This window comes from Ambystoma mexicanum, chromosome 3p, assembly GCF_040938575.1.
Source record: "Ambystoma mexicanum isolate Mex_15411 chromosome 3p, UKY_AmexF1_1, whole genome shotgun sequence".
In the NCBI taxonomy this organism is placed as follows: domain Eukaryota; kingdom Metazoa; phylum Chordata; class Amphibia; order Caudata; family Ambystomatidae; genus Ambystoma; species Ambystoma mexicanum.
The window spans coordinates 62,301,088-62,325,279 of NC_090925.1; positions in this window are offsets into that span (position 1 = coordinate 62,301,088).

Sequence of the window (24,192 nt, forward strand, 5' to 3'; positions counted from 1 at the left end):
GGCAAACATGGATTAAGATATTCAATGAACCCCTGCACAATCTTCCCCACCACCCAATCCATTGCATTTCATTTAATGCACGTGGCCCTATTAGCCACTCCTCCTCTGCAGCATGTTGTATTTCTTCCAACAAATGAAGCTTTATCACCTATCACCGCCAAAAGAACCTACACTAACACTGTGTATCTGATGGCTGGTGCAGTGGCATTACTCAGTCTCATTGCCTTGATATAGCAATGGATCCTGTAAACCAGGTGGTCCTGGGGAAGTGCCTGGAAGCAGTAGAGGTGCATTGAATACAGGTTCCATCATTACACTATTCCCAGACACAAAGTTTGCATCGATCGCTTAAACATGTGAAGGATTTCACTGATTTCAAACCCTCCTTATTCATATTATTTCAAGGGTAAGTGGTCCAGTTTCACAGTGCGCTAGATTAAGATTATAACATAGCTGACCAGGCTACATGGCTGCGGCACGGAATAGTTGAAATTCACATCAGTTGATGAAGTCTTCATTTTCTTGCATCTTTTGAAAGTCTACAACAAGAACATTTGCAACACACGTTATTAGACCGAGAAGACACATCACATTGTGGATGATCTATCTTGAGTAAATGTTCAATAGTTCATATTATTTTCAATTCATGTTTTTTTCATAATATGTTTGATTGAGCACAAGTGGGAACCTTCCACCCTAGTCCCCACTGACCTTTGTCCTTCCCTCTTTGACTTAGGGATGCCTCATTCTTGAGCAGAAGCAACCCCCCAAAATGGCACTAAGACAGAGACATGATCCCCTGAGTAAAGATGTCCCCTGTTTTCACCTTCACTTGAGACCTCAAACTTTCAAATAGATCCCTCTACGCTAGTAACCAGCATCTGCATCCTTATGGTCGCACATTTTCCAGTAAGTAAGTAAGTAAACGGTACTGATCAGATGGTCCATTAACATACATCATCAAACACAGCATTGTAAAAGAATGAATTATGCAAAATTTTAAATCAGTTAAAACACAATGTTAAAAAGGAAATTCTCCCCACTTCAGTTTCAATTTAAAACTTTCTTGGAACCTCTTATCAGTGCCTCGCTCACATAGCAGGGTAGGTTCCCAAGTTAAAAATAAAATCGTAGGCTCCCAAGTTAAAAATAAAATCAAGGTCCGGGAAGTTACAAACAAAATACGGTGACGCTTTACATTCCCTTAAATGATCTGCTAAAAAGAGGGGCCTTAACAAATGTTATTACAGCTCTAAGTACCAACTACAAATTAGCAACAAATGCTTAAGATCCTCCCTTACTTTTAGCCAACACGTACAGTTTTTCGAAGGGTCTCCCAGTCCCTGATTGGTGCAGGCTTTTAGTGGTAACATATTTAAATGCACTAATAAAATAGAGTACCTACAGTTGGGCAAGGGGACACTACACACACTGCCCCTCTGCTCGGCATTGAATCTCATAGCCGAACGCAGATTCAGAGAGCCTACGGCCTCAACTGCATTGTACTCCTGAATTAAGTCCCTATCCCCTCTTTGACCCTTGATTTTAGTTCTGTCAGGCTCAGGTATCTTGCTGCGGTCAGAGACTCAATTCCTGCTGTCAGCAGTGTGTTAAAACCCTCCCAAAACCACTTAAACCTTGAAGAGAAACCTGATCCTGCCATGTCTGATAACCAGGGGTGGACTGGGAACCAAAAGAGGCCCTGGAAATAATTTTCAAAGTGGCCCCATAGTACACATTTTCAGCTAGCCCAACCCTTTTCCTTTGAGAAAATGTGGAAATCCAATACATTACCATAAAGAAGAGGCCCAGGGTGCAGAGGCCTAGTGGGCAATCTCAAGAGTTCCCTATAGGCCACTCCACCCCTTCCAGCAGGCTGGAGGTAATTCCCCACTCCCATCCGGTTTCTTTTAAGCCACCTATTTGGCATCCTTTTAAGCTGGTCAGATAGCACAGTGAGCCAAGCGCTCACCCTTGATATTTGTGTGCATCCTGCTGTGGCAGGTTCGAATCCCGGCAGGATCAACTCAGCTTTTCATCCTTCCAAGGTCTGTAAGTTAAGTACCACTCTGTGGGATAATAATGTCTTCTGGTATTTCAGCGCTCCGAGAGCTATGGGTGTGTAGCGCTATATAAGCAATGCGTTACTGTTATCATGTCAGGTGCACGTGTGTAATGATGAGTGGGAACAGTCCATTTCTCTGGCACTTTAAAGCTCCCTCGGAAGGGCCCGTTACAGCATAAAACTTGCTTTTAAACTTATCAATAGAATAGTCTGCACTGTGTGCGATTGGTTGCCATAAAAACAACGTGTTCTCCTTTGTTGCACGACTGCACTTTTTATTCACGTCCTGCCTAACTGGGAAGATCGCTTGGGAGCAAGGCGCTCACCTTTGGAAAGGGATGATTTTGTACAACATGGGTTTGAGCGCTTAGATGCTAGGAGAAGCGTTACATAAATTACTAATAATATTAAAAAACAAGATAGATTGCAGTATTAAACAATGACTAAAAGACTTTTCTTGTGAGGTTTGAAATAATCAGCCAGTCTTGGCTGTTAGGCTAACATCATATGCATTCTGGTCATTGTAGGCACAAATTTATAATGTCGAAAACTAGAAATATACAGGAGGTCTAAATGGCACACACTCAAGAACATAGGATTTAAGAGCGATAACAGTATGTCAGGTGTGAAAAGTGTGTTGCGCTTTATCTACGCTACTAGTTTAAGAGGGCTTTTCCATTTGTAGTTTGGACAATTGGGTGTTGCTTGCGCCACCTATAAGTCAAAACTATTGGATTGGAGTACAGCTAGGGAGGAATGACTTAATTGGAGCAGTAAACATGCTACTGGTGTAATAGAAATGTCTTACCAGGCCTGCCTTCAGCCACTCGATTTATAAGCACTCTGGTTTGAAGCTTTTGCCAGGCACTGCTATTAGATGCCCAGGTGCTCGAGCCATTTTGCACCTGCTACCAACAAAGGGTCGTTAATACCACTACAGCGGTGCCTGGCAAGGGCCTTTCCCATGCCGACACAAAAGGCCAAACTGTTGGCATTGCCAATGCTTCCTTAAAAGCTTGCTGGAAAGACCCTCTTTACACCGTTGCTAATGCCCCTGGAGTATTTCTTGCTTAGAAGTTGTGGTGTAGAGACGGCATATCGGCACAGAGGTCAGCTTCCATTGAAAGGAATAGGCAGGAATGTGTCCTGTCTGGGATTCCTTTTCATGAGAAAGAAGGACTCCTGGAGGCTAAGTGGTGGCAATCTGCATCCTCAAGCACATGGGTGGTGAATGGACTTTCCTGGCTCCTTGCTTTTGGATATAAGAGGGGGCAAAATGAGTATCAAACAGGGAAAAGGAGTGCTTTCACAAATGTACATGGGTGCTGCTTTACACTGACAGTGGTTTCCCACGCTGGCAGCTTGGCACTGGGCATGGGCGCCCGGTTTCATGGCACAGTACCCTACACTACATAGAGCCACCTGGCCAGTGCTTCACAGCATCAGGCTGCCCCCTCCCCTTGCTGCAGTGATGCCCCAGACAGACAATGGCAGGCCACATTAGGAGCATTATGATTGAAACTCCTCTGAGATCACCAAGTACACCGGACTACCTGCTCCCGTTCCCAAACCCTGACTTTACCAGCCATCCATGGACAGATGTCTTGCCTGCCATCTGCCCTTCTTGTTTTATGATGGAGAAAATAAAGCTACAATCACACTTCCTTTGCTTGACATGTTTTTATAATGATATGTATTTTAGAAGGTTGGTCTGTTATGTGATTTGTGTATTTTTTAAATGTAAAAAGAAATATATAATGTTAGGCCTGGGAAGACACTGCTTTAAAACAGATAAGTATTCACTGGAGATGGTTAGAGATGTGCTTAAGTGCCTAAATTGCGGACTCAGATCAAATCCCGGCTTCACCACTTACCCAAAGTGCCTGAGCCTGGGATTGTAGTGCTGGGTTTGCAGTATGGGGCATGTTCTAGAGTTTCACCCTTAGTGCTATATTATCTGCAAACTACCTTGGAAAGAGCATACATAATGGGTGAGGTGGGGAGTGTTCTATTTAAGTAATAATTCTGCATACTGATGTTTGTACCGAGTGGTAATGGCCAGAAGAAAAGGGCATTATAGTTATTAGCATCACATGCTAAACGCCCCGGGTGGTACGGGTGGAGTAATAGATGGAACAAATGGGACTCTGCAAGCTTGCAACCGTTGGGTCCTGTTTATGTGAAAACATGGAAAGTAGGCCACCATGCATTTGGGAGCCAAGGTCCCAAGCGGATTCCCTCTTCCATTTCCAGGGCGGAGCGAGGGGGCGTAGGGGGGATTGGAAAGGGGCGGGTATGGGATGGAAGAGTCCACGTCAGAGCCCCTTTCGGGGTGGCCACAGTGGAGGGAAAGCCAATTTGGAACCTCCCATTCGGCGAGAGGGTGATTTAGGCGCAGCTGCTGATATTTATCGCACTTGCACCAATTGGTCGCATAACTCTGACATATATAACAAGCATTGGCAATGCCAACAGTATGGGCTTTTGTGTCAGCAAGGGCACTTGTCAGGCACACCTGTGGTGGTATTAATTGATGGTAACAGGTGCAAAATGGTGCAAGTACCTGGGCATCTAACAGCAGTGCCAGGCAAATGACTAATACTTATTCACAAACCAAAACTGCTGACTTTGCTAATGTTTGTTTTGAGTGAAAAGTTAGATGGTAAGGTTTCCACGAAGCAAGCTCAAAGAGTTTCCTGTTATGCCCAAACCTTGCCCGTAAATCCCATAGCTTGAGTCTTTCATTTTAGGAATTTCAGAAGCACTATATTATAAACCGCTGATGGGTTCCTCTCAGGTGTAAGCACTTGGTATTTGTGGTATAGCTCTGCACACATTGCAAACAAAACCACCTCCTTTTTTAAAAATAAACCAGCATCTTTACAGATCGTGTGCACAAGTTCCAGCACACGTCTCTCCCACCAGCTTATGTTCACACAGTCCCACTCACAACCATCACTCTCTGGCGCGTTAGGCAGAAAACCAGTCAGGACGGGTGCTCTACAAATCCCCTAGGGGTAACATAACATGATTGGTTAAACCACTGGCTATGAGCAATGCTGTAGCATCGAAGCACCCTTAGGTTGAAGGAACGCTCAACCAACATACGCTATGTGCGCACAAAACCTGTGTCTGGGTGCTTCCTCTGCTAATCATCTTTGATTTGCAGAGCACACAGTGCAGATTGTAAGCCCTCCTGCCGCCCGAGAGCCTACACTTCTCAGAAAAAAACAATACATCTGACATAAATAATTATTGAGACCTTAGGGCCAGTGCGGTGAGTACCTTGCACTCACAGAAGTATAATGACATTTATAAATACTATGATTATATAAATGGAGAGTGCCCCACATCAGGCAGTTCTGCACATTTCAGGCAACCACGCTTCGCATTCTGGAATTGTAGTTTTCTTTATCACTATTATATTTACAAAACAAGCGTTAGTGAACCCGAGTTAGAAAAACAATATTGTAATTTGTTGTCGCTGAATATGCTTATGGGCAGGCCCCGCTGTGTGTGCATCCACAAGCGTGCATGGTATCCTACATGCACGCAGAATCGAGAAGGGCATGTGGGCAGTGGGGTTGAGTTGCGAGGAAGGGAACCATTGAGTTGAATGTCTTCCTTCAAGACCACTCATCCATTCTCTTGTGATGCTGCATTCTGGGACTGGCGAATGAGCATACCACCACACACTGTAGCCTTTTCATACCTAATGTGTCTCGCAATAAAACAGCACAACATGAGTGCTGCTGTACCAACATCAGCGTTTTCCCATGTTCAGGAGTACAAATGCTTTTCCCGTTAGTAATGAAATCCCTAAGAATGCCAGTTAGGCCCATTCAGGCTGACAATGAAGGCTGGCATGCTGTCACTCGGCCCCGTTTGTGAACCCACCTACTGATGGGAGCTAATTAATATAGTGACTACGGGAACTTAACAGAGGGACAGGCCAGGGGAGTTATTTACTCGAGGAACGACTCGAGCAAATGATCACACAATCTCGAGATAAAGTTCCTTCAATTGCGACCTTCAGCGTCTTGCTTACCTGACACAGTTAATGGACATCGATCTGTGGCTTGCCAAGGCCTCATGCAGCCCGGGCCAGCTGCCTGCAGCCTGCCCTGCTCACCTGCCTGGCCTGCGCTGCCAATGGGCTGCAGCAGGGCACGTGCGAATCCAATCCGGTGCCCAGCCCAGGATGCCCTGCGCAGGGCGGGCCCAGCCGCTGGGAAGAAAAAAAAAATGACGGTGCCTCTGCAGTGCACGTGAGGTTACAATCTGGTGCCCAGCCCAGGGGGCCCTGCGCAGGTGCGGGCACAACCCAGCTGCTGGGAAGAAAAAAAATGATGGTGCCTCTGCCTCGGTCAGTGGTGGCAGCCAATTCAAGGCAAACCACCCAGGCAGAGCCGATGAAAATCACGCGATGTGTAACACATGTATCCTTCCACTCAAAAAGAGGCCCTACAGGCCAGAGGCCTAGCGGGGGATGTCCTGGTGTCCCGGTGGGGCAGTCCAGCCCTGCTGATAACAGGAACTGAATATTGTCATTTTTCTGAGGAACCTGCACAACCTTTGAAAAGAAGGCGCTTCGTCTCATTTTAGCTTGTGTGGTTATCCTTGTGATCCCCAGCTCCAAACACAGAGCTTAATTTGGGGTTCCGATCGGGAGACTCGTCAACATTTTCATAATATTTTTTTGGGCGACCTCCAACTTCTCACAGTTAGAACTCCCCCAGATTTCACTGCCGTACAATGCATGTGCCCCACCTTGTACTATAGACCTCTATCACCTTACCCAGCAGGCGCCCACCAAATTTGTGGTAGAATCTAATTAACCCATTTAACCTGGAACTGGCCTTTATACACACCGAGTCCAAATGCTTTGCCCATTTCCCATTACAGTCAAAGGTCAGGCCAAGGTAACAAAACAAATCCACAACTCTATTTTCTAAACATTGAGAAACCATGGATAACCTACCTTCTTCCTACTATTACTAAATATGCAAATCTTAGTTTTATCCCTTTCAAGGTTAACTTATTAGCCATAACATACATAGTCAAGGCCTGCTTGTAGCCCCGCAGGGGTCAGGTCGCTCAGAGCTGTGTCACCAGCATATAACAGTGCATCGAAAGACCTGCCCCTAAATGGGGTGGGATGGTCCCAGAGCTGATGGCTTACAACTGACACATTATAAAAGATAACCTCGCTTTTAATGGCACCTTTTAAACAGCCGGAATAACTGCAACTCTGTAATGAATTCCCCAACCTGCAATGGGGTACCTGCAAGACGTGCCCCACCTTCCCTATTTTGTCTATCTTGGCTTTTAAATACCTACTCATGCGAGAATCTGGTTAAAGGTAAAGGATACACATCTGAAATGATCTGCACACTGGTAATGTTCCTGTGCATATAGCTGTGCCTTGCTGGTTCCTTCAACCCATCATGTCATTGATCAAGGTTTATACTAAGATATCTGATTATAAGATCGCTTGGGTCCAAACTAAGGTTTTACTGATTAACAAACTCACTACGCCAACTGTGCAAGATTCAGTGAATCTCACCTGGAAACCTAATGGCCTTGAATACTTGTAAATCCATTCTCTCATTCCAAACCTGAGACTGTAAACATGAATGCTGGCCAGACCCGAGACTCGATCAGGACCCAGATTGGGAGATTGTCGCCACATTTTCTGTCTTAGTGCTTTACACTGGAATCAGTCAGGATAATTGTGGCTCCTCAAATACTTCATTCACGTCCACTCTTTTTACATTTGATGCTCTTGCTATTCTTTGCATAATTACTTTGATTGCTGTCCATGTTCTTATGTCACAGTGATTAAAATAAGATCCAACCTGCGACTCTAGAAAATGAAGTAGTAAAAGGCACTTCCCAGCTTTCCATGACTCTCACTCTACCTTCCTCTTATGGCAATCCATGCTTTGGCATGCTGTGGGTCTACACCATAAGCACTGCATGGCACCCAAGGCTGCATTTCCCTTTTCCATGAACCTACACACTAGATATTGCTAATGTTAGCGACAGACTCCCAGTTATGCCAGAGGGATGCTGGCGGTCCACGCACTCAGAGGGCCTAACTCCCTCCCCAGAATAAACAGAGAACTCAGTCAGCCAGCAAGTACACACTGCGGTTTATAACAGCCAAAACCAACAGGGACGGATACAAGTACTCATAAATATGCCCGCATGTCACACAGTAAATGGCACACAGGCCACTTTTGTCTAGAAAACACATCATTGCTCTGTCATCACTTGGGCCGTTCTCCAAAAACCTATTGTGGCGTGCGATTGGCCGCCAGAAGCCTAATGACCTATATGGGTACATATACATGTTATTCTACTGGCTCTTACATGTCAAGTTCCCGGCCTGTTCCTTCCCCAAAATCTATCTCACTGCATTGTTGCAGAGCAGTATGCCTACCATTGGTTCTTACCCATTGCTATCCACCCATAGAGTTCTAAACTATATTTGGCTAGAGCTGATGTCCCCAGTCCTGAGACCCAAAAGGATTCCCAGCTCACTGTGCACCTTTTCAAGGTGCTGGGAATAATATGTGTCTGAATTGTAACTTGTGTGTACCACCTTTGCCTACGAGACCATGTCCCGCTTCGTCGCAACATTTGTTGCACATTTGTTGCAGCCTGCATCTGGCGTCCTGGTATCGGCTCTCCTTTCTCACCCCTGATCACTGTCCATTGTCTACTTCAGCTGCATCACGTGTCCAGAGACCACGAAAATGAGTTCAGCAGCTCTGAATTATGACCCTTTTTCTGCAGCTGGTCCCCTTGTCGTCTGAGGATTGAAATGTCTCTGTATCTCTTGTCCTTGGCTGTGGGCCTCGTCTCACACGATTGGCTCCCTGAGCAGTCTGAATCAGCTCAGCTCGTTTTCTGCTCAATAATTTGAGGCCTACTATAGTTTTCCTAAACCCTATAATGCAGTTTCTACATTCTCCATGCTATGCTATATTCTCCATAGGTTAGTCACATTTGGCTCTGTCAGGTCCTATAGGTGCTCCTGCAGTTCCATAGAGTTATTCACGTTTAAGCATCTGCAAGCTTTTGCTCAGGATCTCTTGTGTTTTGCGGTTTTCTGTGTTGCTGCAATTGGCTAATGGCAAAAATAATAAAGGCAATAACAGTGTGTATATATATCTGTCCTCTAACTATAGAACTGTACACTCGTGTTCTTCATGTATTCAAGTGTGTGTTTGTGTCCCGCAGTGCGGATTGCATGTGTGCTTCTTGTCTAATACTGCTATGTCGTGGTATCTCTAATGATGTCAGCAACATGGCTTTTTGGTGCTATGTCCAGTCTGTCCATATAGGTGTCTCTGACCCTGGCTTGCAGCTCTTCATTTACACATGGATAAATCTGTACTGAGCCAGGGCGGTATTGCTGACTGAGAGGATACCTCTCAGTGTATTTATCGATCATTGGTGCATTTGGGATTCATCCAAAATAGAATGGGTGATTACTATGTTTTATGACCTTCCGTCTTTTCATTAACTTGATGGGAGGGGGGTGGTGGCAATATCCAGACTCCTTCTTCATTCCCCCCTCTGGTCTACCTGTCGACCACATCCTTATACAACAGTCCTTTTGCTCTTGGCTGCCATATCTTCGTTATTCCTCTGAGGTGTCCATAGTAGTTTGTATGATAATCGAAGGACAAGTTCATATAACAGCACACTCCTTCAGGTTTGCACCCCACCCACTTACCTTCATAGTACTTTGCATCGAATGGGTTGTCAAGCTTCCTATTTTCATGTCGCAATTCTCTCTCTTATCTTGTTTCTTTCTGCCACAATCTTGTCCTTCGTCCCTCCTATGTCCGCATCCATCAGGACCTGCATCCCGATAGCTTCCTCCGCCGTCTTCTTGCACTTCGCCGTGTATATTTTTATCACGCACATTCATATATGACCATATGTATGCTATCCAGCCCTGGTCCTTTCCAGTCCCCTTTGCTTCTTCCTACATTTTGGCATGCATCTGGGATAGTTGAAATACTGCTTCTGACAGTGTACCGTTGTCTTCGTAATTGGCAGGTATGAACGTGCAATAGGAACTCCCAATTTTTCTCAAACTCCTCCTTCCATTGCTGTCAGCAAATCCAGAACGTACCTATTCTGGAGTGCCACCATTCTCACTGCTTGGAGCTCTTCTTTTATTGCATTGAACCCATTCACTGTGGAGTTGATTGTCACCATCAGCTCCCAATGGATAATTTGTAGCCATTTTGGATTTGTGTATGCTTGTACAGATGGTATTATTGCTGCAAAGAACAGTTGTGTCCTACTGAACAGTCTGTGTTCAGCCGGAACTTCATCTAGCGGTATCTATGATGCTTCTGAGATGTAATTGCCTCCTCTCTTCACTCTGCTCAATTCAGCTTGCTCCTCTCGGCTATTGGTACCCCTTCCACCAACCTCTTCTTCCTTTTGGTAGTGTCCATATTTGGGAACTCATTGAGCTTCACATCTTTTCCTGGTACGACCAATGATGGCATATTGATATCTACCAATGAGCGAACTCTTCCTCAGTTGGGTGGCAGTTTCTCGTACGCATTCTATCCACATGCTCAGCAGTGGTGCCTCAGTATTGATGTTCCTGCTTTCATAGTGGCATGTTTTTCTATGCTTCTGCATCCAACATTCTCGCAACTTCAACTTCACAGTTATTCTGATAGCAGAATGCTGGTTTCTTCAGGGGTATTATTGACATTGGTCCAGCTGCATTCTCCACCCATGTCAGTAACTTTGCACTCGTCTCCCATTCTTTCAGGCACTTGTTGTTTTACTTCCTGTACTTTGTTTACTGCTGATTGTGCTAATGTCAATGCTTTGCTTCCTACGACCCCATCCTTCCATCCATCTTCTGTGTACACTTGGCCATGCACAAGTACCTGTGGTCTCTCCCAGCACGCATGCTCTCCTCCTTTTTCCTTCACTCTCGTCCAGGGACATGGCAACATGGCAATTCCTTTAGGATGATAGTCTTTGTTTCTCCTTTGTCAGGCCCATCAGTTATGTATTGTATAGCTGCATTTAGCTGACAATAATTGTTCATCACGTCTAATGTCTTTATGTAACTATCTTCATACGAGAACGTGGCTCTGGACATCCATCTCAATATTGCTATCCTCCTGTGGAATCTCCCTTGAGTAGTCACCATTGAGAAATACATCAAGCATTGTGATCTTTCTTCTGGTATTCCAGTTGCTATGTACATTCTGAAGGCACTCATGGCATAGGGGATTAGTGAGCAGACATAGCAGCTCTCCCTGGTAGTTTTGCTACCTACTTTTTTTATATGTTTGTGCCACATGTTGTTAGACACTCAAGCAGTGTTGGTGAGATACATGTCTGCCCCTTTCACGTCGGTGGCAACACTGCGCTTACCTTTCATTACCGTATCAGCAGTGTTCTCCCGCCCACCTGACATGGTCGTTCCACCTGCTAGGGTTGGGGGAATGTTATTAGAGTATACAGTGGTAGCACTAGCAACAGAAGAGATCCTCAAAAAATATAAACACGCCAAGGCCCCACTTCTCCCTTCTCTGGTGCACGGCAATCAGGTGGGCTTTATCCAGGGGAGGCAGGGGGGGGGACAACATTAGGAAATCATTGGACCTAATGCACAAAGTGGCGGTTACAGGTGAGGAGGCCTATCGTTTGTCTTTGGACTCGGAGAAGGCCTTCGACCGGGTTGAGTGGGTTTACATGGGTAGGGTCCTGCAGAGGATGGGTCTAGGGGCCAGAGTGGCAGTGAATGAGACGGTCTCTGCCTTATTCTCGCTGCCCAGGGGGACCCGTCAGGGTTGTCCGATTTCGCCCCTTCTCTATGCTCTGGCGATGGAGCCACTGGCGATAGCCATAAGGGAACATCAAGGGATCACGGGTGTCCGCTGTGGGGATCTCGAGTTTAAGCTCTCCCTCTTTGCAGATGACGTCCTAGCGTACTTGACCAACCTTCAGTCCTCGCTTCCGAACCTCATGGATTTTATCCGAGCGTTTGGCTGCTTTTCGGGGCTGAAAGTCAACCCGGGGAAGTTATGTCTGATGCCGATGGGTAGAGTTGGAAGTTGAGGGGAGGGAGTCCTGGGCGGGGGGCATTAAAGTAAAGCGTAAGGCTACATCCTATCTGGGCGTTCTACTCTCAAGTGACTTATCTCTTCTCTTCGAAGTAAATTATCCTCCCATTCTAGCCAACATAAAGTCTGATTTACGTCGCTGGGCCCCTTAACCCTTTCGTGGTTTTGTCGTATGGTGTCAGTCTCGATGAACATTTTGCCCAGGATTCTTTACCTGTTTTCTTCCCTCCCGATCGCCATACCGAGGTCTTTTTTTAGATCCCTTAATCTAGCGGTCCAGCACATTTTATGGAAGGGGAAAAAAGCAAGGATCAATCATGGGTCCTTGACGCTCCTGAGAGCGTACATGGGTTTTGATTTACCGGACTTCAGGCTTTACCACAAAGCTGCTCAGCTACGAGTGATGCTGGAGCACTCAAGAGATGATTTGAGAACCTATTGGTCTTACATCGAAGATGTACAAGTTCACCCCAGGAAGGTGAGAGATCTGTTGTGGTCCCCTATAAATCCCTCCCGCATAATGTTAGGAATCATCCAACGTTGTCTGTGTTGTGGGAGCTTTGGAGGGACAACAGAGAGAACTCGGCTCTTTCTTCCTGGCCTTCTCCTCTGTCGTCCTTGTGGGTCCCCCCAATCGACCTGGGCAAAAGAGATCTGCGTGGGACACAGGGTTGGTCGGATGCGGGCCTTGAACAAGCGGCACAGTTCTTCCAGCAGGGTACATTTATTGAATATCCCAGCCTGGTGGAGGCCATGGATGAGTCTCTCATGTCAATTTCTGAGTTAATTCGAGTGAAGGGGATTTTGATGGATAGCCGGTGGAGGGAGGGGCTGGCCCGGCCCCTTACCGCACTTGAGAACATCATTGTTGAATCCTCATCGAGAGAGAGTCCCTGTCAAGACTTTATAAGATTCTAATTACAGCAGAGGTAGAGAGTAGACAGAGGTTTAAGAAACAGTGGGAGACTAGGTTGGGGGCGGTGGTGGAGGAAAGTACTTGGGCAGCCATCTTTAAATCTCTTTTCTCGGGTCGCTTGAATACGGCAGCGATGGAGCACAACTTTAAAATGCTTTGTATTCTCCGTATGAATAGACCAAGCATAGACACTTTATATCTACGAGTAGGCCCACGTATATGAGATAGGCCAGATCAAAGCGACAAAGTCTGCACAGTCTTTGGCAAACACAGTTAAAAGAAAAAACATAAATGTGGTCGAGTCCACAAATGGAGCATACTTTTTTTCCTTTTCCCCCTCTTACTTCACAGCAATGGACAATCACACCCAGCTCCTTGTGGTTCTCACCGCAGCCTGCCGCCTGCTGACTGCAATTACTTGTCGGATCACTTTGCGGCCTGCTTCGCAGGAGTTTTGCGATAAGTGGGGAAAGTTTTAGCAGGCAGGGCTTGCGGCATTCCAGCAGCCACTATAGAAACACTCCAAAATTCGAATCAAGATCACAAATCAGGATAACAAAAGAGCAAAGGAGCCAAGTTTTTGATGCAGGTACTGCTGACTGCATCACTTGTCAGATCACTTCCTGACAAATTCAGCCATGTGTTCTGCCAAATTAGGACAGAACCATGTTTCTCCAATGCGGGCAGCAATGACCTCTTTCCCATGTGTGTTGGATGGTGCAATTGTGTCAGTGCAGTGTTCAATAATGCTAGAGGAATAATCACTTTCCATGTGTTATTCTGCCACCATAGGGCATCTGTTGGAGACATTGTGCATCCCCTTTAAACCACAATTCCTTTTCCTCCTGGGGTGGAGTTCCCTGTAGTTCCATACTCTCTGTTTCTGACAGTGCATTGGACTCTCCTTTTAGTATCATCATCCTGGTGCACTCTCAAGCATGTGATGCTGCCTCCATTTCTATTGGCTCTCCAAAATATGCTGCGCATTTCACTTCAAAGTCTGCTGCTTTGTTTCCCCTTGAGATAGGTTCTTTCCACATAGTGTGGGCTTGGCACTTCACTATGTCTATCCGTCCAGGGTAATTAATCACTTCAATCAGTTTACCCAATAAAAGTGCTGTAATGGTGTCCCGTCTGCCTTTCTGAATGTTGTGTACTGTTGTACTGTTGATGTCACGTAAACTGAGTCGGAATATACTGTCACTTCCTTGCCTATGCTGTGCTCTAATGCTAGTATTAGGGCCACTAGTTCTGCTGCTTGTGCTGAGTAATGGGATGGTTATCACGCATTTGCCACTACCTCACTCATCGCATCTTATTTCAATCTCGATACTGCACTTCCTGTATGTCTACCCCATCTGTCTGGTCAATAGTTGATGACCCGACTTTGTACAGCACAGCTCCTCCCTGACATGCGTCCTTGTCTACCTTGCGAGTGTCACTGAATGCCTGTATGTTTTCTGCGTAGTCGTGTACATAGTCACCTTCTTGTAGGACATCTGCTAGGAAAATTGCTGGGTTGACAACTCTGCATCTCACTCTCTTCAGTGTAGCGTTTGATAGTATCACTTCGTACCCTAAAGCTATTTGTGTCGTCAGTGTGCTCTTTGGCTTCTGCAGTATATCAAAGAGGGCGTGCTCCATGTAAATGGTGGTAGCGCATTCCATGGCGATGGCTGCTGACCTCTCTACTGCAAATGTGGCAGCTGCCAAAGCTTGTTCGCCCTGATTGTCTCCTCTCATTACTGGGTCAAGTTTTCAACTGTAGTAGGCTATTGGTTTGTGTCCCATGATGGTCTTCTGTGTCAGTACTGCCTTCATCACTACACCGTCAGTGTGTGAGAACAGGAAGAATTCCTTTTTGTAATCTGGGATCCCTAGCACGGGTGCTGCGCATATTTCTTCTTTCAGCATGTCGAAGAAATCGATCATCTCTGTGGTCCATGTTAGTGTTTTGTGTCCCTTCTGTGCTTCCATCAGTGTACCCAGTAGGGACCTCATATATGTGTTGTAGCCAAAAACCCATACTCTGCAGTAGTTACATAATCCTCAGAAGTGCTGCATTTCTTTCACTGTCATGGGCCTAGGTGTTTTGTGTATTGCCTCTGCTCTCTGTGGGGTAATCTGTTGACAATGCTGTGAGATTGTTTGTTGAATGTAAAGCACTTCCTTCTGACATTATTGGCCTTGTCCACCTTGTATCTCTTGTCAGCTAGTACAGTCAACATGTGAACTGAGCCCTGTCTACACTGATCTTCTGCATTGGTGCAAATCAACATGTTGTCTACGTATTGTAAAACGGTGCACTCCATCTGTATGTTGCACAAGTCCATCTGTATCACTCTGTTGGAGTTAGAGGGTGATTCGCAGTACCCTGTGTGCACGTTCCCTCGCTAGTCTGTCCAGCTGCAACTTCCTCTGTTCCCTCTCAACCAACTTGCGTTTTTCCTGCTCTGCTATTTCCCTTCGCCACTCAAGTTGTTCTACTTCCCTTGTCTTCCTGTCCTGCTGCTCCTGTTCTGTTCATTTCCTTCCCTTGCGATCCCTTTTGATCCTCTCTTCTCTTTCCCTCTGCACCTGCTCCTTTTCCTCCTCCTTCCTTTGTTCTCTGTCTTCTCTGTTCAACCTCTCTTCTCTTCTCCTTTCCCTGTCCTCTGTCTCTAGTTTCTTCTCTCGTACCTTCTCTCTCATATCTGCCTCTTCCATTATCTCAGCCCAATCTGATGCTTTGCTGCTTCCCTTCAGACCTTCCATTGCCTTAGCTGCCCCTTCCGCCTCCCTGTCTGTTTTCCCTTCCAGTTTCAATAGTATCTGTCCCCCTATCCACTCTTTTGTTGCTATGCTCCTGATCCCCTCCTTCGCAGCTTCTGCACCTTGCTGCTCGCCTCTCGTTCGCTACTCAGCTGCCCTGCGCCTCTCGGCCCCCCCTCCTTTGTATTTGATGGTGGCTTGTATGGTGGATTTGAATACCACTCTTCTGCTCTCAATTCCAGGTAGGCTTTTATCGCTTGCGATGGGTACGTCCCTTGCTCATCGTCTGTGTCATCGGATGCTACACTCGGAGGGACATGGGGAGAAGCGGAGGGGTGAGCCCCTGGCTCCTTCACATCCTGGTGGCTCTGCATCCACTGATGCCTCTCTGCATCCTCCTCACCCTCCCGGAACATGTGCCAGAACTCGAATATGGCCATGCGTTTTGCTAGCTTCTTCCCCATAGAGTCACCCTGTATGTGAGTCAGTAATGATTGCTTCACCTCTTTGGAGAAACTTCTACATGGTGGCCATGGTTTCATTAATTTTCTCTCTGTACTTTTGGACCATTCTATGCTATATTTACAAATCTTCTCCCTGTAAGGTGGGAGTGACACCCCCGCATTTCCCCCGATGCATTTCTTTTGTGTGCCTTTACCTGACCTCAAGTTGAGAGTTTCGACACTACGCTAGTTGCAAAGGAAGGTACAGTGTAATAACAATACTTTTCAGGTTAGTATGAGCCTCTCTGGCTGCACAACTTATCCAGCATGCTCGGCGCACCACCCTTTTACAAACTCGCGCTCACTGCCTCCTACGGCATGCCCAAAATCTTGCGCATGTGCCTTTCCGTGCACCGCCACTAGTTCAACTTGTCTGTCAATCCAATTTTCCAATGCTAGCTCCTCACTGTCTCATACTCTCTGTGTCCTATCTGCAAACATGGGGGTGATGTCAACAAACCATTAACCAAGGTAGTGCTGAAAAATCAAATTACTGCATGCACGCTGTTTTAGCCCGTTACTCCAAAACCACACAAAAATCCCACTGCTGTCTTCCCACCTCCAGGAGTGCAAAATATCTCACTCCAGGAGACTTAACCAGTCGACTCACCTTCCGCAATATAGGCCAGCTTCCCTTGCTAACCCTTACAGGGATACTGTCATCTATGACCCGAGCTAGAACACCCAACCCACAGGAAAACCACTATTTACATATCTTCTCCCATCCGTGCCCTCGATTCAATAGTCTAGGTTATTCACCAGAACCATTTATCCCTAAAACCAAATGTACCCTAAACATAGAAAAGTGACATCTACCTTGACAATCTTCGATGATACTAAACAATAAACTGCAATACTCAATACCCTCCATCACATCCACAGTTGCCATTCGACTGGGAAATGCTTACACTCTGTGGTCTGCTGGCGCCGCTCGGTTTCAGTGTCCTCCAGGTGCTCACTTCCCTGTCCTGGTCTGCCTGGACTCCTCGCTGACTTTGAGCAGGGGGATTTCCAACTGGCTCCTGACGGCCTTTCCATGGGTATGCATTTTCCGTCTTCTCAAAATATGTGAGGGTCCTGCAGCCTCTCGGGTTCTGCGGCGGAGGAGACGATCTTGCGCCAGGCTGGCACACTCAACCATCAACTCTGTTACCAACTTGTTAGGGGCGGACTCCCAGGTATGCCAGAGTGATGCTGAAGGTCCACAGACTCAGAGGGCTGAACTCCCTCCCCAGAATGAATGGATAACTCAGCCAGATGCTTAGTACACCCTGTGGTTTATTACAGCCAAAACCAACAGGGATTGATAGAAGAACACAGAAAGATTCCTGCATGTCACACGGTAAATGGCATAGAGGCCACTTTTGTCTAGAAAACACATCACTGCTCCATCATCACTTGGGCCGTTCTCCAAAAACCTATTGCAGCATGGGATTGGCCGGCAGGAGCATAATAACCTATATGGGTACATATACATGTAATTCTACTGGCACTTACATGTCAGGTGGCCGGCCTGTCCCTTCCCCAAAATCTATCTCACTACATTGTTGCAGAGCAGTGGGCCTACCATTGGTTCTACCCACCCCTAGAGTGCTAAACTGTGACTTTTAGGAAAGATTTCATAATTGTGTGTAAATTTCCCTCCATGTGTATACCTCCAAACTTTTTGCTGCTGTTTAGACACCATAGACTGACTGCCAGAGAAGCACAGCCTTCAGCTGCACTCCTCTGGGCTTTCGCTCACTTTTTATGGGGAAACTGACATGCCATTAAGGCAGCTTTTCTGCAACATGTAACAAGTACACAATGTACCTTCCAGTACAGTGTACTTGGGTCTGTAGTCATTTTCCAAAGGCCCTAGATACTCCCAATGGACTTTTTGTGAGATATGCAGATGTGTCAAGGACAGCGCTGGTGGCAGCTATCTTTCCGCATTATTTTTAACCCTTTTCTGCCATGTTAACCGCTTTTGGCACAAATAGGTGGCCTGGCTCCAAAATGGCCATGCCACAAGGTTCTTTGCCCTGTCCTTTAGCCATCTTGCCCCTTCACCTTCCCCAGGTCGAGTCGACCCGGGGCAGCCCTTATTTGGACTGTGGGATATTTTGACCCACTCAGATGTGCCTCACTACATCACTTTACTGCAATGGTGAAAGAAACAGCCCAAAATGACCGCGCTAACTCATGAGCGCGCCAAAATCTTTAAAAACTGCGTTTGTGTCACAACCAGAAAAAGGCTGCACACCCTGCCACACACAGTTCAAGTGGGGTGAAAACAGAGTCCTCACTGCAGGAGCATGCCAGTGGGCTCTGCCACAATCAACATAGAGCAAAGTGAATGAAACAGCATCATTGTGTTGAAAACCTGAAAATTCCCTTTTAAAATGACATTTTCCTAATCTTAAAAAGTGCTGCTTGGTGCTAAATGCAGCATATTCTCATAAACCACTATGATAAAAAAGGTTCTGAAATGCTCAGGATCATCCATTGGGGCTCAGAGGAACCAGGCCTCATTGAATGACAGCTCCTGGCAACAGTATCCTTTGAAAAGCAAACCAGGGACTGTGATTTCATTTTTCCATGGGAAACACAACAGTATCAGGAATCAGCTGTCCAGAGAAGACTCTAAACAAATGCTTGATACAGTTTTCCATGCTGCAAACCATTCCAGCACTTAAGGGAAGGACTAGAGCTGACTAGAATGGGTATTTTCTGCAGAGGAAAACCGAATTTAAAAGAAATAAGTAAATGTGCTTGTTCCTGAATGAAGAGCAAAATTGCCTATGTTAAAAGTATTTAATTGTGTAGAGGCTTGATTATTTAAGAAATATAAAAGGATTTGTAATGGTAAAGACACACTTATAAGCTGTTTTAATTCTATATTTTTAAAGTTAAGATGTAAAACTGTAAATCAAAGCTCAACCCAGTCTGAATGGCAAACTATGTCAAACAAAAAAAAAACTTGCCCTGTCAGTGCTGACCCTGAGAAAGGATGACACTTCAACTGCTGGAACAGGAAAAGGCTAATTGCTGGCTTGGAATCCCCAGGACAATGGTGCCTTTCAAGTTACATTAGACATTTGTCTTTGCCTCAGGCCAGGACAATAGCAGGCTAAGACACTCACCCTTCCAGTGGGAGGGGCAGGAAGCTTCACTCTCAAGAAGATGACCCGGCCCTGCTTCAAAGGATTTGACACTTGCTTACAGTTGAAAGAAAGAAAAAAAAACCTGCTTAAGTGACAATGGACCTTTTGGTTTTAAAATGCCTATTTTGCAATTGAACTTCAAGACATTTAACTTTGAAACTTTGACACAAGAAGGAGGAAAAGGTGAAAAGGGCATAACTCTAAATCTAAATTTATGTTATTCATTTGAAAACTTGGTAGAGCTTCTTACTGCATAAGGAACCGAAGTTGTGAAGAATGACTGATTGTGCGAAAAGTATTAATGTTGCAAACTTAACATGGTGTACACATATCCCACGGGTAATTGCGCATCTGTGTACAAAATTGGGAAATGTTACGCCAAATCTTTCATGGTTAAAATTACCAAAATGCATCAGAAAGGCAAAACCAGGTCTCAAAGATGTGGGACTTGGATTGAAATGTGACCCACGAAATATGTAACACGTACATCTGATTTTCTAAGAGGTCATAACTACATAAATCTGTATTTGTGGTAAAGTTAGATTTTGGTCCCATAGCTATGGGAGGTTTGCAGACATTGTAAAGAACACCATAAAACATGACATCCCTTTCTGTAATCCAATCAGCGAAAAGCCAGGCAGAGAGTATGCTTTTGCCCAATCATAGCAGTAGGGGTGTGGACTAAAGGCTTGCCCTGCCATATAATTTAGTGATGTCATTTGGCATGATAAATAAGGGAACCTCACAACACACAGACACACTGATTCCTAACTTCATCCTGATTTTCTGTGTGGCACCCTGTTCCTGAAATCTCCATCCTTGTTCCTGGTTCCTGATTTCATTACAAAGCCAAGGCCTCAGCATTGCTGAACTTCTTTTTCAGTTAGGCCCAAATTCTGAAACAAATCCCAAAACCCCAGGGAAGCATCTTGATCGAGCTGGCTTGCTACTACTAAAGGCTTGCCTGCAACAAACTCGCCATCCCACTGATCCACAGTCTCCAGTAACCAGTGCAGTCCAGTTCAGTGTGCAGTCTGGTGACCAGAACCGCCCAGATGACCCTGTTCCGCCAGATATGCCCTGCTGACCTTGGTTAGACTGATCCGTGTGATGACCAGAACCCTTGACAGTCCAAAATCTTAAATTAAAGTGGACTGTAGGTATTAATAGGAAGCATAGAAAATCATAGCATACCTTGTTTTGTTCCACCTCAATCTCTAACTATCCAATCCTTACCTTTATAACTTTTCACATTGTCAGAATCCTTATTGGTATCCTGTCTTTGTTCTATCTTGCTAAGCGCCATCTCTTTAGTCATTTTCATCTTGTGTAAATCTAAACCCATCCATCCTGCTTCGAGTGATCCGACTGGTTCCGCCAGGAGAGGACACTGGGGATTTGGTGTTGAAGTCATGAATCAACTCCAGAGCTTGCTTTGTCCCTCCTTGGTATTCTAGCTGGAATGCTCTAGTCATAGATTAATACTATAGTCAATATTTTCTTGTCCAAACTGAGTTCTTTTCTGTTTTCACTTCCCGATTTTTCTAGAAAACGCCTCTCATTCAACCTTGAATATCTTCCTCAGTTTAATAGCTAGAGACTTCAGTTCAACTCTGACCTATACATAAGACCTGTAGCTACATCGCAACACAAAATCCACACTAAAGATCAGTATATTTCACCCGTTTTCCTTAAAAACCGTTTAGTGAAATTTAGGTGGGAATTCGCAATCATGCAAAGTGTGATTCTTGTTTTCAATTATTTCCAAACTTCCATTAAGATTCAGAGTGTTTCCTGTTGCTCAACTATAGCTTATGATTGTTAGCATATTTTCAATGTTGTGCCCATATAAATCTATACAGCATTAAGGATTTTTGCACACTTTTCATTGTTTCGCTAAGCCAATTTCGAATGTCATTTTAAAAAGTGTAAGATTGCAAACCCGTTTTTCTCTCTTGTTTGGGGAGGGAAGGTTGTATTCAAATCCTGTTCTCTGTTCTTTATTCCTGACTACCTGCTGCTTACTAAACATCTTTTAGAATTTCAAACTATCTTTCAAACAAGCCAAAACTGTTCTTTTCTCTGTGTTTTATATTCTGTGTTGCTAAAAGTGAATTTAACTGCCTTAGATACCATATTATCTGTTATTGCCACCACATTGGTGATTGCTGCTCCCTATTAAAAAGTATATGTTTAATTTTAATCTTAAATAAATAAATATTACCTTTACCAACCAGCCTGATTCCTGGTCCATTGTGACCTGGGGGTATTTTGAGAAGGGGTGTGATATGAGTGGTATATCACTCAGAATATTGAACCTATAGACATAATAAAATAAGTATTTCATTTGTGCACTGCATGCTAGGCTGAGACCCGGGTGTATTGCCTGATTGAAATCCTTAACATATTATGCAGTTTCCAGCGAAACGCCAAGCTTTTGCGGGCTCCTACATGCCTTGTGTGTGTGCCTCCAGGATGTGGGCTGGGGTGTCTGTCCCCAATAGACATCCTGAGTGCCAGAGTGTCTGAAGTGCTGTGAATGACTGGAATTACCGTGGTCCATGATTGGTCCAGGTATGGAGTGTGTGTTTGTGAGCAGATCTCCCATTGGGTCCTCTCCATTTTGGCGTGAAAGGAACTTTGAATAAGAGGAGGCTGAAAACACCCATACCATGTAGATCTCTGGAGTTCTCACGGAACGAAGGATAGAATCCAAGTATCCTGAAACTACAAAGCTAGTCGAGGAACCGCTGGTGACCCGCTGGAAGGTTTGGCACCCTGAGCCCCCTTTCGTCTCATGGGTCCCCTCTGCATCTGGTGTTCCTAGAAGGTCTGCAAAGATACTGTGATCTATTGGAATAGTGAGATCAACTATTCTCGGCACCTTCATCAAAACCTGCAAGTAAGCTTTCTCAGAAGTATCCCTGGGCCAACCAGTGGACTGACCAGCTTACCCAGTTGCTTTGCTCTGTCAATGCTACCGTTTCATGAAGGTCTTCGAAACTTGCGATACGGTTAGCTCTGTGTCCACGGCACCCTCACACCAAATTTCATACACTTGGCATTCCCAGGTCTGAAGTGAGACGAGTGTGCCAGGACCAGAGTATATGCGGTTACCGTGGTGCCCTGCCGCGGCAACAACCTTTGCAAGTATGCTAAATTTGTGCCCCTCTTGCCCCAGAAGCCTGCTGCAGTGTAACCAGGTTGATCCATCCACCCGGAGCAGAGCAATCACCACTGTCCCATTTGGGAATCCTCACTGTATCTCAGGAACTGAAAGCCACAGAGACGTCCTTTTTGTCGCGTTCAAACCTGCAAGCGAAGTGGACTGAACTGACGAAGTTTGGGTCCAAGAGCTCCTGGGACCGGTGAGTACTTCCAACACTAACCGTGACCTCTAGTGCTAGTGGCCCTTTTTGCGCAGAAGTGGCCCCTGAGAGTCCCTCGCCTTTCGACTGCTAGTGCGAGCTAGCGACGTCATCCCGCACTCTGGAACTGCCTCTGCCTTCAAGTAGAAATCCTCCCTGAATAATGGGAACCTATTCTTCATCGCCTCATCCACCTTCCTGAGCTGCTAGAGACCCCTGAAGAGACCCCGTTTTGCCCATTGGAACAACCGTGTGTGCTTGCATTGCATGTAGTATTGAGCACAAGGCTCCTCTCTTCTTAGGGCTTGGACTGCCTCTGAGTTAGGTGTGTTGCTGAGACTACCTGCACTGCCTGCTTCCTTCCCATTTAGGTTGTCCACATATTTCATGCATTTAACCCTTTAGACCCCAATGGTCTTGTATATATATTGTATTGATAGTGTTGTGTCGATTCACTTAGTACTGCTGTGATTCTTTTGCTATGGTCTGAGTTACAAAGGCCTTGTAATAGATGTGTCTATATGTTTGATATAACACCTGTCTGGGAGTAATTTGTAGGCGTCCTTGCTTTGTGTGCTCATTGAGGTCTTTCAGTCACCCTCACCCCTCCTGAGACTTAGTCTTGACCGCCTGCCATAGCTACCTTGATTGGTCTGGCTTGTCCAGAGGTTACCCTGCTCCAAAAAACTAGGCTGGCCTTCTGAACCTCTGCCCACCAGGTCAGAGTTCAGAAATCCATTTTACCAAATTGGCATACAGCAGAGGGATACGACTGAAGGTATCCAGTGTTGCACACTAGTGAAGGCATTTCGAGTTATTTCTACCCAGGACACATAGTGAATAGTTGTAGCATAACTGAAAAAAGGCCATTGACCTATCTAACAGTATGGAAACAAGTACCTTGTTAACCTTAAATGCTTCTAAATCTGAAACATTAAGAAAGATGTGTGGTGAGAGGGGTTTACCTGCTCAAGGCACAAAAATGGAAATGAGTCAAAGAATCATGGAATGGCAAGAGTCCAAACTCAGTGCCATAGCTCCTGAGGAGAGTGCATAAGGTGGCAGGGCTGCTCTCACTGGCAGAACTGACATATCTGCCCCTGCACTTATCAATGGGACCCATGAGGATTTAGATGAAGTGATGGCCAATGTTTCTTCAGCCAGTGCTGATGCTGAGGCCATGCTTGAATTCAAGAAGCAAGAACTGCTGTTTAGGCTGAAGGAGCTTGAATTTAACATGGCCAAGCTGAAGATAAAGCAGGCAGAAAAACAGAAGGACAGGGATCACCAGTTGGAACTGGCCAAGCTTCAAGTTTCCAATG